The sequence below is a fragment of the Lissotriton vulgaris genome, chromosome 1_1, assembly GCF_964263255.1.
Source record: "Lissotriton vulgaris chromosome 1_1, aLisVul1.2, whole genome shotgun sequence".
In the NCBI taxonomy this organism is placed as follows: Eukaryota; Metazoa; Chordata; class Amphibia; order Caudata; family Salamandridae; genus Lissotriton; species Lissotriton vulgaris.
In genome coordinates this window covers 2,142,055,280-2,142,075,125 of record NC_141685.1, presented here as the reverse complement: position 1 = coordinate 2,142,075,125, position 19,846 = coordinate 2,142,055,280, and the positions used below count along the sequence as shown (strand labels likewise).

At 42.7% G+C, this 19,846-nt stretch overlaps 1 pseudogene; it reads right to left on the bottom strand.

The window, feature by feature from the left end:
- Positions 1 to 16,597: 16,597 nt before the first annotated feature.
- The window catches only part of LOC147751733 (uncharacterized), a 28,782-nt pseudogene continuing 25,533 nt past the window's right edge, over positions 16,598 to 19,846 (bottom strand).

Here is a 19,846-nt window from a genome sequence, read left to right as displayed (position 1 = left end):
GATGGTTTGCACCTTATGTTCCAATGCTTCGTTAATTACGCTACGACATGAATGACTGGATTAATTCATTAAATCGAAAAGAGGATTATGATGAACTAAATGAAAAGTCTCATTTCATCAACCTTCTTGAACTTTGACCTAAGTTGATTTACAAATTTTCCAATTCAGACACAGACAGTGCACTTGAGGGACATTTCCCAGTGGGGAAGCGCAACAGTCTCGTATACCTAATTGCCACATTTAGTTTACTTATTAGTTGCTAGTTTATGGTACTACTTGTACCCAGTGCTGGTAAATTAAATGCTGCCAGTGGGCTGCAGTCTCATTGTCCCACTCACTGTAACAGCCCTGTAAAGCGTGTCTCCAGGCCAGCCCCTGGAGCCTGGCTGTGCAGTTTTCAACTGCTATATCTACCTGTCAAAATAAGGCTTTGATGACCAAAACCTTCTGATTTTAAAATCCGAGTTATCCCTAGGGTAGGTCTTATTACCCAGTGAGGCAGGGTGCCTGGCACTTAAAAGTAGCACTTGTAGAAATTGTTTTTCATGTCCAAGCAGCAAAAATGCCCAAATGCGTTATTTACTGTGGCAAGGTTGGCTCTCCCATAGGAAAACACTGGGTTACAATATAACCACTTATAATGGTTAATTTCAATTTGAAAGCAGCTAGAAAAATATTTCAAGTACTAATTTTAATGATATTTCTTTTCGTTATTCTTTTTATTGAAAACTGTTGCATGTACAGGCCAACAGTATGGCATTTGTGTAATTGCAGGCATTGGTCCAACATTATAGATAGCGACCACCAGTATAAATATCCGTTTGACTTTTTAGTATATCCTACATTAATGTCATGGGTGCTCTGTCATACCCGCAACATGGAACAGAAATAGTGGAACCAAGGAAAAAAAAAGGTGTTTTAAAAGGGGGGGGTGACTTCCGAGGGATATGCACCAACAGGCCTTCTTTGTCGACCACCTGCCCTACGAGTGGTTTACTTTAAATCTGTGCAGCCATCTCCAGGCCTGAAGGGGGAGGAGGATCACTTTGATCATGTGTGTTTATTCTGAGGTACATCTGCAGTGGCTCCCAGATGTCCCTGGGGTGTGCCTGTGCGGGCATAAGTTCCCAGTAGGCGGACAACTACCCATGGCAATATGCCGCATCCCTAAGCCAGTCTATGACGCGGGGTACCTGGCAGCGGCCCCATCACATTGCTGTTGGTCATTTAGCCAGCAGCAATAGCATGGACACTAGCTTTCTACTGTCCACTGGCACATTTCTCACATAACCAAGCAACGCTGACAAGGGGGAGCATTCTATCTGAATCTCAAGCATCTTATCCATCGCATTAAAAATGGTTCTCCGGTAAGAATTGATTTCAGGGAGGTCCCAGGCCAGGTGTAGGAAAGAAGCATCATGGGCACTGCATCTCAAGCATCTCGCATCCACACTCAATCAGACTTTATGTAACCATTCTGGCATCCTCTATAATCTATGTAGGAACTCTACGAGCCTCAAATGTAGCCAGTAATTGGGAGACAGCTTTCAAACCTGCCCGCAACACTATGCCCACTGGTCCTCTGCTATAGGTAAGCACAGCTGCACCTCCCAATCCTGCTGTACCCCAGGAATGCATATCGGTGCTGTGAACTGCATGCCTGTGTATAGTTAAGTGATGAGTTTGCAGGTCGACCGGGTAGTCAGGCAGTCTTCAGCACCTGGAACGTGAGCAGCGATGCCTGGAACGAGGCAAAACCTTTGCAAGTGCCACTTGGAGCTGGTAGTACATCATTCTGTCACACGGCCCCAGGTCCTCCCCCCCGCCAGCGCCTTGCATGGCTTTATGAAGGTTCCTTCCAGAAACGGTTTTCCCATTTTCCTAAGTCTATTGCAGGCTCCCGTATCCGCCTACAACGGCAGTGCTGGATGCCGTGGCAGAAGCACCGAGGGGGCATATACCACTGCTTTGTAACCCGTGCAAAGCAGATACTGTACAGCTCACCGTATTTTAATGGTAATTTAAAATCCAGCTAAGTGGTAACACCAGATTTTATATTATTATTAAGGAAAAGGCAGTTTCAGAAAGTTTTCTCATGTCAGCCTAAGACAAAAGGCTTTCCTGTCAGTGTTAAACTTTCACCTGACTCCTGATGGCTCCCTTGTGGTGAGATGTGTTTTGCTCCCAGAGAATGGGCAAAGGGCCAGCATATGGGGAGGGAGTTTTCGTCCTTGACCAGGTGGCCTGGGGGCTGAGCTTCAAAGGATGCCTATTCGGTCTCTGGCAGATGAAGCTCGCACCTAAGTCTGCCCCCTTTTGTCTTTCTAGTCAGGCTGGCTCCAAACCCACTGGCCCAAAACCAGTTTATGAAACAAAAGAGTCCCTAACAGTGACGTTCTGTCAGAATATGTAACAGTCTATTAGACAATGCTGGTAGTCAAAGTGCACAAATCAAAAGGAACTTATAATGCTACAATGTCAAAAATAAACACTACAATAAAAGACAGTTAAAAATTAACAATAACAAATCATATGTTGCATGGAGAAATTTATTAAATACAATTATGTACATGTATCATAAAAACATTTCATTAAAAATTGTGAAAAAACAGTCAACGCAGCGTTTCGGTATTTGATCAACACCTTCAGGACGTTTTTTCTTAATAGTGAGAAACCTACAATTAATATCTTTAAAAAAAATTAACATTTATAAATATTGACATTGAGCTTATTGTTAAGAAGCATCATTTCCTTTCTGTTCCTTATAATTAAACATGTCAAATATTCTACATGACCACCAGCACAAAAAACAGACCATTTAAACTGTAATCGCTAGATATGACCAGTCATACATACTATTATCTACAGGGAATGGTAATCGTTCTTACATAGGAAAGTTTCATACACACAACCACATACCAACTGTTTTCATCTGCAGTGTCCCCACTAGATGCGGTTTCATCAATGCACGGTAGGTGGTCTGGAAAGACCTTATACGTTCAGTGATTAAAGTTTTTAAAAAGTCTCTCTTCCATGCAATAATTCAATAAAATTCAGACAATACTGACGTGGTACTACCATATAATAATAATAATAAAGCCATTTCTAAAGCGCCTGGCTACACTCAGAACAGTGTGTCCCCGCGCTAGATTGCTACTAGTTCCCAAAAGGCAGATGTTAGAGAAAGAGGAAAGCCAGGCCAAAGAGGAGAGGGTGAATTAGATGACTGGAAACAGGTGGGTTTTCAGTTTTGCGCGGAATCTGGTTTTTGAAGGTTCCATTCGGAGGTCAAGCGGCAGTTCATTCCAGTGTTTAGGAGCCAGATACCTGAAAGAACGACCACCCATCCTGGCTCTGCGGGTACGGGGGAGTTTAAACAACATAGCTCCGGCCGACCTAAGATTCCGAGTGGGGCGGTGAATTGTGAGGAGCTTTTGCAGATAGCCTAGACCTTTGCCCTGGGCGATGCGGTGTGTAAAACATAAGGCTTTGAATTTAATGCGTTCCTTGACCGGGAGCAAGTGAAGTTTCGCTAGAGCCGTCTTCCCAGATGCTCTACGAGGCAGGTTAAGTACCAGGCGGGCAGCAGCGTTTTGCACGCACTGCAGTTGGTGCAGGCCTTTTTTACTTAAACCTAGGAGCAGGGCATTGCCATAGTCAAGGTGGGGTGTGACTAAGGCGTGGACAGGTGTCTTCCTGGCGTTGATGGGGAGAAGGTCAAGGACTTTACGGAGGGTTTTCAATATGCTGAAACACCTTCCGTAACTTTACTAACTTGAGATTTAAAAGAGAGGTCAGAGTCAAGCATCACTCCAAGATTTCTGACAGAGTCCGTGGGAGAGGGAATATTGCCCAATTCAGTAGGCCACCACATGTGCGACCAGGCCGAGGGGGATTTACCAACAACCAAAAGTTTTGTCTTTTCGCCGTTTAGGCGCAGACAGTTGTTATTCATCCACGTTGCCACTGATGACAAGCATTTGGAGAAATTAGTAGCATCTTCCGTGTGGTCGAGGGTAAGCTTGATCATCAGTTGGGTATTGTCAGCGTAAGTGACAATATCCACCCCGAAAGCTTCCACTATATGAGCCAGGGGTTCCATATAGAGATTGAACAAAGTAGGGCTTAGGCTAGGGCCCTGTGGAACCCCATGTCTCAGCTTCCGGGGGGAAGATTTGAAAGGGGGACAGTGCATCTGAAAACTCCTATTTTCCAGGAAAGATTTTAACCAGGCATGGGCAGATCCCTCCATTCCCATATCTGAGAGGCGGCACAGCAGCGTTGTGTGCAGCACGATGTCAAAAGCTGCACTGAGGTCTAATAGAACCAACGCTGCTGTCTGTCCTTCATCCACCTTCTGTCTAAGACACTCAGTGGAATAGAGGACGGCTGACTCCGTGGAGTAGCCGGCTCTAAACCCCTATTGTGTGGGGTGGAGGAGGAATTCTTCTTCCAGATATTTCATGAGTTGCCCATTTGCCACTTTTTCCACTATTTTCATACAGAAGGGAAGAAGGGAGATGGGACGAAGATTTTGAAATTGGGAGATGTGGACATTGGGTTTTTTTTTCAGAGGGATAACCTGGGCTGTTTTCCATGCATCAAGCACATGGCATTCTTGGAAAGATAGTGACGATATGTGTAATCTGATCGATCATACTCTGCAGGACTCCCTTACAGCGATTGGGAGGACTCACGTCACAGGGTGAGCCAGACTGTATGCTGTTAGCAATGTTCAGCAATTCCTGCCTATCTGGTACTTTAAAGCATGTCAGATGAGGTTTAATGGTAGAGTTGTCTCTTACTTCCACGTGTTTACTCGAAGGATCAACGTCGTCTGTAAAAGTGGCATGGATTTTGTCGACCTTGCCAACAAAATAGTCAGCTATGGAATCACATAGCTTGCTGGAGTAGGTGTCTTGGGCTTCGAGTCTGGCGGGACCGTTAGTTCTTTATAAATGGCAAAGAATTCCCTAGTGGGGTTGTCGGCAGATTCTATTCTACCCTTAAAGTGGGCGTCTTAAGCTGATCTTACAAGTTTATGATATTTTTTTAATATATATAATATAAATTGCCGATTGCGATGTCCCCGCATCCCATGCCATACCATATAATAATGGGTTTTTACATTAATAACCAAAACCGTAGTAGTCGCCACATACGCGGCTTGGATACGCGATCATCTATGATTGAAAATATTTATTCATTTATTCTTTCTCTTTAATGCAGCAATATTATACATGGCACTAGCTGCAGAGTAGCGGGGGGTTTCACTAAGTACAATTTTGCCCCACAATACTGTCGCAATATATATGGTAGTATCATGTCAGTATTGTCTGAATTTTATTGAATTATTGCATGGAAGAGAGACTTTTTTAAAACTTTAATCACTGAACGTATAAGATCATTCCAGACCCCTTACGGTGCATTGATGAAACCGCATCTAGTGGGGACACTGCAGATGAAAACAGTTGATTTAAATAGCAGATTACCTTTGGCAAAATAAGTCCCTACATTCCATCTAATCTACACTCGTTTTGAACGTATAAGGTTTTTCCAGACCCCTTACTGTGCATTGATGAAATCGCATCTAGTGGGGAGACTGCAGATGAAAATAGTTGATTTAAATAGCAGATTACCTTTGGCTAAATGAGTCCCAACGTTTCATCTATTCTATATTCGTTCTCAGTGTAAGTGTGGTAGGGTAGCGCATTTCGACTAAGATTAAAGCATTAAGTTCAAATTGCAAAATAACGATAATACTACTGAAGACAGGAAAGGCTTTTAAGTAAATACACAATAGGTAAATGTTCAATATAGTATGAGGCCTAAAGGATTAACATAGCCCTGCATGTAAACCTTTTTTATGATAAAAACGCAAATTATATAAAACGATATCTATTTGTCGTTAGTCAATCAAAGGCCAGACAAGGCGGAGGTTAACAAACCCACAGCAGGGCTGACGCACCCCTGCTAAAGCACATCAGCTTAGTATAAGCAAACCAATCACGCCATTATGGTTGGTTTCATTAAATTTTATTTGGCAAGTTCTTTCAATGTCAAATTGTAACCTTTAGGTATAACACCTATTAGACAACAAAAAATTAATATTTACTATCATTTGTTGTAGCACACCGAACATATAAATCCACGGTGGCTCCAGTGTACATACCTACACTGCGAATACTTTACATTATAAGGTACATTATTTATATTTATAAAGGTTCCTATCATGCGATATTGCAGCAAATACATTTCTTTTTCTATCAAAGGTCTAATCTCCAGAGAAGGTCATCATTTGCCTCTCTCTTCGTGTTTTTAACTTCAACGATTTTAATCACCAGAATTGGTGGATAAATTGAAGTCTATCATCACCTCTGATGTGGTTAGGTATGTAGTTGTGTGTATGAAACTTTCCTATGTAAGAAAGGTTACCTTTCCCTGTAGATAACAGTAACTATGACTGGTCATATCTAGCGATTACTGTTTAAATTGTCTACTTTTTGTGCTGGTGGTCACGTAGAATATTTGACATGTTAAATTATAAGGAACAGAAAATAAATGATGCTTGTTAACAATAAGCTCAATGTCAATTTTTATAAGATGTTCATTTAAAAAAAAAAATATGAATTGTATGTTTCTCACTATTTAGAAACACTGTCCTAAGGGGTTAATCAAATACCGAAACGCTGCGTCGACAACTGTTTTTCCACAATTTTTAATGAAATGTTTTTATGATATGTACATAATTGTATTTAATAAATTTCTTCATGCACCATATGATTTGTTATTGTTAATTTTTAACTGTATCTTTTATTGTAGTGTATATTTTTGACATTGTAGCATTATTAGTTCCTTTTGATTTGTGCACTTTCATGACTACCACATTGTCTAATAGACTGTCTCATATTCTAACAGAATGTCATGTTAGGGACTTTTATATTTCATGTACTTTTCCCTGTCCCGGATTCGACCAGTAGGGGACCTCCCTTTTTTCTCTCTACAAAAACCCGTTTAGCTAGTGGACAAAGGATTGCTCACCACCCATAGGCTGGCATTTGACATAACATGGCCTAAGCAGAACTCTCCTCAGAACATTACTGGACCTATGAAGAATCAGAGGAAAGCCCTCCTGTCTGATTCTTTAAGGCAGGCTGGACTTGATTGCTTTGAAACCAGGACCACATATATGATTCCAAGGATCAGTTGACTGACATCCTGTCTGACTTATAGGGACACAACTCGTTAAGAGGCCTTTTCCCTGCAACTGCCCAGCTGACCAGTTCAAGCTGGACCTGCACTGGACCCTGCTGCTGGAGTGAGTCCTAACCTCCAATTTGGTGCCCCCAGGTCCTGCACCCTTGGTGGGTGTTAGAGTGTATTCCTGCCCAACTGCAAGAGTGGGGACTTAGGAACTTTTTGGTAACATTTCTTTTGAAGAACCGATGGGAGACCAAGATTGCTGTCGTGCTGAAGCCATCGGCGCAGAATCGCCCGTTGGATCCAACTTGCCAGTTTGCCAGCTGAAGGAGATCGGACTTACAGAAGAGTTCCTAAGTCTAAGCTATTGCTCACCTCCCCTGCCTTATATGTACCCTTCTGGGATACCCCCAACTCCTTTCCCATGTGCGTATCCCCTGAGCTCCTGCCTTGGGGGCACTTAAAACCTCATTAAAGGGCCCCATGCAAATGCTACATCCTCATTAATATGGGGGCATATGGAATATGTTTGACCATATTCCATATGCCCCCTTCAATGCTATGTGCAAAGGTTACCTCCTCATTAAAAAGACCCTGGGCTGATCCATGGAAAGCATTTAAGATCTCCTTTACTCCCATTAAAAGGCCCCTGGATCCTCGCCGGGGAGAGGGGTATCCTTCTAGGAGGAATCAACCACGTGGTATTGATGTACAAGGACGATTTAATATTATATCTTAATAATTTACAGGATGACCTTGAGCCTGTCCCCTCTGTCTTTGACCAATTCGAATCTATTTCTGGATTGAAAATCAATGGCACAAAATCCTATGCATCCTACATGTACTACAGGGACAGCCCGGAGCCTATCCCCTTTGGTCCCATTATTTTTGTCGCTTGCAGCACATACCTTCAAAAAACTTAGTATACAAATCTACAGGACGACACAAGACCTAATAGATGGCAACCTTATGAAAGCTATACGGTTGCTGAGGACCCAGGTTGTGTTCTGGTCATCCCTTCCTCTCTCGGTCATGGGAAGAGTGGCGATATCCAAGATAGTCATGCTCCCCAAGCTGCTTTACTTCTTCACTAACCTACCACTCCTATTTCCACACAGTATATTCCGTACGTTAGACGCTCTGCTGACTGACCTAATTTGGGGGAAGGGCCGCAGGAGAATCAGTCTGGCAAAACTCTGATCGAGACCGGGAGAGGCAGGGCTGGGAGCCCCTGACTTTAGAGCATATTGCATGGCCAGTCAGCTACAGTGGGTATCGTAGTGGTTGGCTGGACAAAATTTGCATGAGATTGATAACACTCCACGGACACTGGCTCAGGGATCACGGCATACACTGCTACTGCCGGGGACCTGTGTACCTCCTGCCACTCCTCCTCTACTTAAAGTAGCCCTTCCCTACTTGAAGCGCTCCTTACAGTATACTAGGTCAGTTGCCCCCTATTCAGATAACATACCACTTCTAGGTATACTGCTTGCTACGGGACTGATTACTACACAATGTATTCAACAGTGGAAGCAAGAGGAAGTTGACACATTAGGTTGTCTAGTCACTGATTGAGTGCTGGTGGACCATAATAACTTCACCCAGACCTGGGGTACCCCTCGGACATTGTTTTTACTACACGCGGCTATTACGCACTATGTGAAAAAACAGTGGCCCCCTACGGGGGTAGAACCCCCGGTGCACAAATTAGTACACGCAGTGTATCTAATGGGACGAGGACGCCACTTGGTCCGATGGCTCTACAGAGGCATCTGGGCATACGCAGGATTCTCACTTGCTTCTTTACGCGAGAAATGGGATGGAGACATTGTGCGGAGTCTCACAGATAAGGAATGGGGAACCGTTTTAGAGCACCCTAAGAAAATGTCCAGGAATGCTAGATTCAAATACATTCAATACATGGTAATGCACAGGGCATATCTTACACCTCATCGCTTGAACTGCATGTACGCAGACGCCCAGCTCATTTGCCCTAAGTGCTGGATGCCAGATGCGGACTTGTTCCACAATCTCTGGAACTGTGCAAAACTAGGTAGATTTTGGGCACAAATAAGAAACATACTAGCAGACATCTCAGGCACATTGGTATGAAACGCAGCTGAAAGCTGCCTTCTGGGAGTACACCCCTGCCCCAGAAAACGCAATATAGGTTTGAAGACCTGGCCATACTGCTGGTGAGGAGAACCATTACCATGAGATGGAAGTCCGCGTTCCCTACTAGACTACACATGTGGAACACTGAGAGGATCCGATGGGAGCGGCAGAGAGCGCCACACTACAGCGCAAAGAAAAGAGGGCAGCACAAAAAAAAATGGTATGGACTGGAACAGCATAATGGACTCACTTAAGGCAGTCGATATATCGGAACCGGCTGGTCCTCAACCAGAGTAAAGTATACCCAAAGCATACACATAGAACAGAATATTTTTCCAGGTAATTTGACCACACTCCAGGTCAATCGGAATTGGTTTTGCTATGAGTACTGGTGTTAAGATATTGTATTGTTAGCGCCCTGTGCGAATGGTTGAATGCCAATATGTAATTAGGCGAGCCTAATCGGTGGGTGAGATGGATGGTTAAGTTAGATTAAGCTTGTTCACTGCAATGTATGCTTAGACAAATTTATTAATATGGAACTGGACTGAACAGCTGGCCTTTACAGGTAAATGTCAACATATGTACAGAGCCCAGCTGTCCGGTTGTACTAGTAATATTGTGAAAGTAATCCTAGTACTGAGGTTGTACAGATTGTATGATCATGCTGTTATCAAATGGACCTAAAAGTATATGTCTATGGTTGTCTGTAATGGCATATTATATGAAACTCAATAAAATTGTCTGAAAAAAAAAGGCCCCTGGATCCTCGAGTGTTGGTCTGTAGCCATCCTGTCATGTTTTTGCAACATTCGCGAGATCCCATGAGATTTTGGCCAGGTCACATGACTGCGGCCATTTTGTTGAAGGGCTGGTATAAATGCAATATTTGTCCTCACTGGAGTCAGTACTCCAGCTCAGGTTCCGATCCCAACCCTCAGTTCCTGCTGCTTCTGCCCATCTCCAGCAAATCTCATTGACCTCTTCAACCTCGCCCAGGGTAGTGAAATCTGCAAAAAGAAAGACAAAAGGACAGGTAAAGTAAAAACAAGCATTTACAATGCAATGGTTTCGCCTTTGGAAAAGTTAGAGCTGTTGGCATTGTAAATGACAAAATTTGTATTTGTGTTGGTTTTGAAAACAGATAAATAAATGGCATTGTCATTTACATTGCCATTAGCTTAATCTCTGCAGTCACTCTGCAGTCCCTAGCACTCCCTAGTCACTCTGCACTCCCTAGCCCTCCCTAGCCACTCTGCACTCCCTAGTCACTCTGCACTCCCTCGCACTCTGCACTCCCTCGCACTCTTCACTCCCTTGCACTCTTCACTCCCTAGCAGTACCTAGTCACTCTGCACTCCCTAGCATTCTGCAGTCACTCTGCAATCCCTAGCACTCTGCAGTCACACTGCTCTCCCTAGCACTCTGCACTCCGTAGCAGTTGGGTACAGGTGCTTTCAGTCGGCTATGGTGAGGTGTCTGTCAGATTTCACTTGGGAGTTTTGCATGCATACACAGACAAAAACACAAATTCTTATCTCAGTTTTGAAAGCCCTAAAATGATTTGGTTATTTTACGAAATATTATTTCCCCTTACATAGTCCCCCTACCGACCCGCATCCATCTCTCTTTCCACTGCCCCTAATGCCCCTCTTTGAGTCCTGCCATCATGTAATATATTTTAACATTTTATGCCAGCGTGATTATGGGGAAATCTGAAGCTCACCCACTCCCCCTAATCTTACTAATCAAGCAACGCCTATGTCAATGAAGGCTAACACGTGGTTCACACAAAAATAACCAAGCAAGAATTACAACTCTGAGGCAGAGCTAAAGTGCGTTCTATATACATTTTTGTGAATTTGTAACAAAAGGTCCGTAAAACAAAGAGATGTGTCTTTGACCAGACCAAAAACATGATACTCATGGCACCTTGTTGTTTTGTCCACTAGAAGATAGAAAGATTTAAAAAATGCCAATAAGGAGGGGGATTGCTTGTGTGGTAATGGAGCATAGTTTGAGATGCAAAGTCGTACTAGCGGCCACTCTTTCCTCTAGCAGAGGCAGCAAGCGGTTCAGGGGGTGCATACTAAGATATGGTGCGTTGCTTTAGGTTGTGCAGCAGGTGAAGAGGCTGAGGCACGGGTCCCAGAGGTTCTCACCTAACTCTACCCTTTTGTGTATTTCACTGGTCAGACATTTCCTTCCTTGCATAAAGGCCTCTTACTAGGTTACCGCACGAGGCCAGCGGAATACAAGATGTAGAGCAGGGTTTTAAATGTGATGAAAAACTGGGGAGTATCTCAAAGGGGCGTGACCTATGGAATTAAAGGCGCGGCTTAAACACCCCTATACTAAAAATCTGTGCTTAGCATAATGTGCCCCTGGACTGATATTTTGCTGTTTCGGTCATTGCATGCAGATATCAAGATACAACAAGTAACATTACACATAACAAACCAGGACTATTGGCGTTGCCACGGATTGTTAGTTTTATAAAACAAGCATCAACTATGGCATCGTTATAAACAGTACTGAGAACGCTTCCCTTCTGAAATGATGAGGCAGTTAAAGAACTAAAACGAGTCTCTTTGAAGTGACCTCAAAGGCAATGAAGGGTAGCACTGCTGCAGAGTTAATATTATTTTCACCCTAAGGGTGAGGGCAAAAATTAAGAGCCCGATAGGGACTCCTCTTGGCACCTGCTCTTTAAAACTGCCGTGCTGAGCCCCGGCAGGACCCGGCACACATAAAGCCCTGGTGTAGAGTATATCCACAGCTTTAGTGTGGCGACAATCGCTGAAAGACAATCCCCATATGGCCCCTTCATGGGCAGAGGACGACAGAAAACCACGAATGAGGGGGACGCAATGCAGGAGAAACTGGGGCTAGTACTCGCGAGGCGCGGCTCTCCAGCCAGACAAAAGGTACGATAGGGTTAAGTTAAACACAAGGACAGACGAGCCGTAGATGGAAATAGTCCTATTGCAAACAATACTCTTCACGCACATTTTCCCTCCTAACGAAACGCAGCTCTCTTTACTATGTTGGCGCGTGACAGCACCCGTTACCACATGCACACACATGAACCCGAGCTAGTCTCTCTTCACAGTCCTCTGAGCTCCGCTGCCCCATCCGCCATTTCAGGCCTTTGAACAACAACAAATACAAGCATTTACAATGTCTGAGACACGGACAGTGGGAAGGGGGGGTGGGAACGGGCACACATGGACAGCTGAGGGGGGGCGGGGGAAGACAGGACAGCAAGCACTCACCAAGGACGACTTCTTCCGGCGGCGGTCCGCGGAATGACCAAAAAAAAAAACCCCGACAAAAAAAAAAAAAACAGCTGCATGACGTAGCGAAAAGCCTAAAAATCGCCAGAACGCCCACGAATCTGCTCGCAGAATGACGAGCAGATCTCTCTTCCAATGGCTAGCCTCCATTTATGGAGATAGCAATGGAAAGAGAGGGCGGAGCAAAGCCACACAGTGTAAGTCATTAGATTTCGCCTGCGCGAAAGGCTGCTTGGGCAGCTTTCGACAGGCGAAACCTAACAAAAGCAACAATCCCAAGGTTAGTTAAACTTGTGTATTATCATTGTTGCACCTGCAGAACATTCAAGACTTTGCCTTTCTGGCCATTCCAAGATATTGTTACTATTTAGTGGTGTCCTAAAACATTGTGAGAAGCACTGCTGAGGTGTTTGTATGATAATGAACCTAGTAACTGGAGTGTAACCATATGATCCAATGCACTTTAGTTAAATGCGAGCAAGGATTGCGCAGTCTCAACTGACCTGTACTATCTGATTACCTTTCGATTATAGATGTGCCACACACAAGGGAGACCGCGCGGACAACCCAGAGCTTTATCCCGACCCACTCAAGCCATCTGTGACGAAGACATCAAGAGGTTCTTTCTTTTTCCTCCCAACCCCTTTTTCCTTTTGGGAAAGCCACCAGTGCGAGTTCAATAGACCACATCGAGTGTTGTGCAAAGAGGGGTTGGTGGATTCTCATCGCTCCTCCGACAGTCCTGTGCTTTGCAGGTGAGTGGCAAGTCTAACACAAATATTGAGGTCTTCACCAGGACCAACGCTGTGCCTCATCCGACTAATGTTGAGACCTTACTGTACACAGATTCCAGATGTTGGCCACTAGGACCTTTCCTCTTCTTCGTTGATGACTGCCCCAGGCCCCTGTTCTCCAACAACCTGCTGTAGTTGAGTCCTGCTCCAAATCAAGCTTGCAGCTTTTCCTGCCGATGAAGTTAGAAGGTAAACTTTCCACTGGGACAAATCTGGTTCCTATATCTGACTGGCAGTCTATCGCGGTTGGCCTTCCCTTTTGACATCGACCCGGTCTACCGTGACCAGATACACACAGCTGGGGCTTACAGTTTTTTTTTAAGGAATCTATCTGTTTATTCATATTTAAAGCATAAAATACATGCAATAAAATTAGCAAAAACAAGAAGCTGGACCCACAAGGTACCATCCTGCAACAAACAAATAATCAATAAAAACAAGTCAGCAGAGCATCCTGCCCCTCAGGAAGGCGCGGAGGATCTGAAGCAACGATCTTGAATCTCCCAGCGCTAAGAGCTGTTTGGTGCTATTTTTTCACTCCAACATTAAAAACCCTTTTATCTGGTTCTACTTATTGGATTAAAACTCCTGCATCCAGTTCTTATTGGATCTTTGTCATTTCGGTGTCATTTTATTCATTAAAATATTCTCAAGTTTTCTAAATGGGTTTGGGGTTTTTCTTGTGTTCTGTTTTCACTTTATCGCTTTTTGAGTACTGCATAAAGGCTTGACACATTGCCTCTAAGTTAAGCCTTGCAGCTGTGTGACTTACCTATCACGGGGTCCAGCATAGGTTTATTTAGTGTTTTTTTGTGATTCAACCTGCCAAGGATTTATTTGAGGTGATTTTTCACCACTGTTAACTAATACTTCAATTACTTACAATCAATAATTTAAAAAATATTGTAAATTTTTCATTAGGTAATTAGATAATTGATTAATTATTTAATTGATTTTAATAATTTGGATATTAACTATTATGTTTAATGCTTCTATCTTATTTTGTAGTTTTTTTTTATTTGCATTTTCTTTTGTTATTCATTTCATTTCTTTTTGTGGTTGTTAGTTTTAGGGTTATAAGGTGGGAAGTATTTTGAATCTAGTCTTTAAAATCTTTAATTGATACAATATGTTAATAAAACCTTATATATAATTTAGAAATTAAATTTGTATCAGTTTTTACAATTTTTTGTAAATTATTTAATGTTGAAAATATTTTTATATGGTTGTGCAAATATAGATAATCCTTATTTTTTCTCACGCTCTGACTCACCCTTGACTTCACCCATTTTAAAAACCTTTTTTGCGGATTTGTGAATTGAGAAGCTGGGTGAGTTCCTGTAAGGCATTTACTATTTCTTTGTCAACTGGGTCAGGCAGCCATTTTTCCTCTTTTTTGACAATTAAAGGCGCCAATTGTTTAGGTAGTGCGCACTCTAGTAGCCCAATGAAGTGCAGCCCTGGATGTTTAAAGCTGAGACACAGGTGCGGATGCGCTGCTCTTGGTAATCCTTATTTTTTTGTTGCACTGATTTAATTGTGATTAATTGCTGACTTGTGAAGCCGGGTGGGTGCCCATACTGCAATTACTATTTCTTTGTCGACCGGGTCAGGTGGCCATTTAGCCTCCTTTTCGACAACTAGAGGAAGTGTGGTCCTAGATGTTTAAAACTGGGGTGCAGACGCACCACTGGCATGCTGATAGTGTTCCCAAAGCAAGACTGTTTGCACCCGTTAGAGTCCCAGCAGCAGCCAGAGACTCGCATTTAATATTCATCAGCTGAGCTTCTTAAAGGTGCCATTAATCAATGTTACTTCCACGTTAGCCCATATAATGTCAAGTACTTTCCCTTTTGCCCTTCCTGTGGCTTCCATTTGAATCTAACTCCCACCCTCAAAGCATTTCCTCTGCTCTCATGGGGCACGCCGCTGAGCATGGCGTATTTAGCCTTCCTGATTAATGTGTGCTCCATGCAGAAACACACAGTCCTCATCTATAATTTCCTATGCGACGAGCAACCAGATGTTCTCTTTATCACTGAACTAGGTTTTCTTGCTCGGCCAGCCCGGTAATTTAATTGGCTTTCCCTAGGGGATACAAAGTCTATAATATAGACCTTCCTAATGGGAACGGAGGTAGAACTGCCATAGTATATACAAGATTATAGCTGCTTGGTGTTTCTGACTGGTGACGTGATAGGAGCAGACACGCTCTGGTTCTACCTTGCACTTCCCAGTCAACAATCTCTAGCAGTGGTCCTAATCTATAGACCGCCTGGTCTGGCAGTGATCACTCCGCTGGACACGATGTAGTCTTTTAACCTTATTCAATAGGTATCCAAGTCCACTCACCAGGCAGGACCTGGTGTGTTCAAATATAAAGCTGCAAATGCTTGATCCTATCCTCTGGACCATCACTTTTTAATTAATGTGTTTCTAAAATGGATAAAAGAATCCAGAGTAGCAAGATAATTTTGAATTTTTCTCCAGAGTAGCAAGATAATTTTTTATTTTTCTAATAATCCAGTGATTCTTCAAAAGAAAGCATCCAACACGCGTTTCGCCCCCTCTCGGCACGCAGGCCCAGGGCTTTCTCAATGCGTAAGTCAAAGGTGACGAGTGTACATTTGTTGGCTCGTGGGTATCGAATCCTTGACGATGGATCCTTTTGTACGTTCTACGACCTGCTTGTCAGACGGAACATTGACTTCTTTGCTCCGTCATCAAGGACTTGATACGCACTGAGCCAACTAATTTACATACTCTGGTCACCTTTGACATACGCATTGAGAGAGCCCCAGGCCTGCGTACAAAGAGTGCGAAACAGGTATTGGCTGCTTTCTTTGCTCTCTTTTGAAAAATCGTTCTGGATTATTAGAAAAAACTATAATTCTCTTGCTCCTCTGGATTATTTTATTACTTTTGGAAACAACAAGCAAGACTATGTAGTTACTGAGCTCTGTCCCTCATCAATCTCATGTATTTTGTTCCAATGGGTTAGGGGTTTACCATTTTTAACATCTGGGTCTCATCTGATGGTACCCAGGAAACTGGGACAGATCAATCCTGGGACAGTTTACCACTTTTTACTACTCAAGCACTTTTTAATTAAGTTTAGGTGGGACACTACACCACGGGCAAGAGAACAGCCTGGACAAGCTAGGTACTCACTTAGACCCTATAAGGAGGTCAAACAAGTTGAGCTACTTGGCTCCCTGAACGAGACTGCTCCCACTCTCCGGAACTGTCAAAGCAGATGGCATTGTGGTTGATCATTGGATCTGAAATGTGATTGATAAGATTGCACATATCTCTGTTTGTAAACCTTGTTGAAGCAGACTTCGGAAAGCCTAAGGTGAGAGAAACACTTAACATGTTGAGAGACTCTGGTGTAAAGACTATAAATGGGAAGATGAAGCCATCTAAAGGACAGCACTAAAGGTTTATTATGCCGCTGTAAAATGGTGCAGAAAATGTATTATGAAGGAAAGATCGATGCAGCAGACAAAATACCTAGAAAAGTTCTCAGAGGTGGTGAAAAACTTCATTTCACCTATTGCATATATCAGAAGTCTGCAACCTTCTGAATGATGCGAACAACTGGCTTGCTTCTTTCATAACAAAATCCTTAACATTAAATCGAGTATGAACATATTTCATGTGCATGATGAAAGACTTGCCATCTCTGAGGTAGTAACTAAAGTAGTGGAATGCTCGCTATTATCATTCGACCTTATTTTCTTGGAGGACACCATAACGGTTGTTCGAACCTTAAGTCAGGATCGCCATCTGATCCCACCCCCCTAATATCTTTTATCTATGGGGCAGAGGCGATCAACTCAGTCGTCAACAAATTGATCAATGACTCTTACAACTGCAGTAGTTTCATCAGCCTTTAAGCAGGCTAAAATCCTTCCTCTGTTGAAAATACCAGACCCCAAAGTGCTGGCTAATTATAGGCCAATTTCTCTGCTCTCTCTGTTCTGTCTGATCTGTTGGAGAAATTTGTCATCCAGCAACTCTCATGCTACCTGGAGTCTAACGATCTTCTGCGCCTGAGTCAATCAGGTTTCATGCCTAATTTTAGTACTGAAACTGCCCTGCTCGAGATAATACAGCAAATTAGAGGTACTCTAGACTCGGTGGTAAGGCTGTGCAGATATTTCTAGGCAGCCTTTGACATGGTACCTTACTCTAGGCTCCTCTCTCGCCTTCAGACTATTGGACTAGATGGCCGAGCATTGAAATGGCTGGACTCTTTCTTAGGAAATAGAGGACAGGAGATCTGCACCCCCCCTACCCCCCCCCCCCATTTATTCAAGCACTCATCAAGTCTAGGCTGGATTACACAAATGCACTTTACCTCCGCCTCCCTGACTACTTAATCAACAGGCATAAAGTGGTGCAAAATGCAGCAGCTCATTAGCTCCTCAATCTTCTGCTGACAACTCAGGATTCCCCTCATCTTCACTCTCTGCATTGGTTCCTGGTGAGGAAACATACCTTGCTCAAAGCACTTGTAGTCGCGTATAGAGCTCTTCAACAAGCTGGTCCCAGTTATCTTGTGTACAGAAATCTTGTCTATCTCCTTGCTAGGAAGCTGCGTTCCTCTAGCAGTGCGTTTGCCAAGGTACCCATGATACATCGTTTGCAGAGCAGGCAGCCACTCATTCTCATATTTGGGTCCCTCTGCCTGGAACAAACTCCTCCTGGACCTCCGCCTAGCTGAGTCTGAACCAATCTTAAAAAAGAGGTAGGAAAAGATGTCTGTTTTCTAAAAGCTGAACAACTTTACCTGTGGATCTTAGTGCCGGGATTCTATACTCATCATAAAGGAAATATATTTTATATTTATCTATTTTATCTATGTGATGTATTTTGTATTAATTTAGGATGGAAAAAATTACATCCGAGATTCCTAAAACTTAAAACATTTCTTACTGTTGCTGATGTTGGATTGGGAATACTAAATCTGATCCTTCCAAAGTACAGCTTTCCATACAGTTGCTTACATTGAAGTGGGAATCGTAAATATAACCCCTCCAATTTTACTACTTGTAACTATTTTTTTAAACCTATACTTGTTTACTTTTGTTAGTTTAATATATTTTATTAATTTTTAGTTAAATGTTATAGTAATTTATTTTGTTTTATTTTAGTTTTGTCTACATTTGTAATATATAGTTTTTGTATTTGTGTTATTTTTATTGATATTTATAAAATTGTATTTTTAAAATTGCTTGTTTGCTGATGTTTTAAAGTATATATTTTTATTTTACGTTTAATTATTTGCTTTACATTTTGAGTTTTTATTTTTTTTAAATTAAATATTTCTAAAGTTAATATATGCTTTAAAGTTGATGTACTAGATATTAGTTGAAATGTCTTATACTTAACTATTTTATGATGATATTGCAGGTTTCTATATGTTTTGTCAATACTTTTGTTGACTTTACGTGTTAAGTTGATATCGGTGTCCTCTATTTTTGTTTGGGCAATATTGTTGTTTGCGTTTTGTACTGCAACCACAGTAGAACAAGTCAGCCTAATGGTGAAACTGTTGCTCCTGTCAAGCCGACTGTAGTGCACATGTGCCCTGCAATTGAAGGGCACTTGCCCACTATGGGTGCATATATGTATGGCAGTGGAGTCTGGGTCCGACTGGGAGAGCTGCTGCCTGCAAACTGCTGTGGAGCTGTTCATGTGAGGCCACAGTCACAGAGTAGAGGTTTAGTGTTTGCAAGCACAAAGTGGTCAAGGGAGACAGTTCACTGGTGTAACTGTTGCTACATGAGTGTTGTGCACTTGATATGGGGCAGGGGAAGAGTCCATGATCGGTGCAGGTGGCTTTGTGGGGGTTACTGCCAGTGGTCAGTGGGCAATGGTTTACAAAAGTAAATAAAAGAACAGCCGGAATCATTAATTCCACTCCACTCTCTTTGTGCATCCGCATTAGGGAAAACAGACCATCTGCACTGGCTTACAAGAGGAGAAAGAGGACTCCACTTAGGTACAATCACTGCAGCATTGATTTAAAATTAAGATTAATGTATTGTTAAATAAGCCGTGGTCATGAGTTTGGGTGAAGGACAGAGCTGGTGATAGAATATGATTGGAAGTTCTCTACCACAGTGGGTCAGTCTTATTATTAATCAGAGTTATTCTGGTGATCCAGAACAAGGGACAAATGCAAATGTTGCATTATCCAGTCTTTTTTAAAAAAAATATTATTAATCCAAGTTATTCTGGTGATCCAGGTAAAAGAACAAGTGAAAATGCAGGCAACACGCATTTTGCCACCCTGTGGCGTGCAAGCCTGGAGCGTTTTCACGGCATAAAAATAAGATTGCAGTCCCAGTTACAGATATAGTATACCAGTGAAATAGTGTCAGAAAGTATTGTCTGCGGTCTCTGCGTCCCACAGAGACGATTTTACTC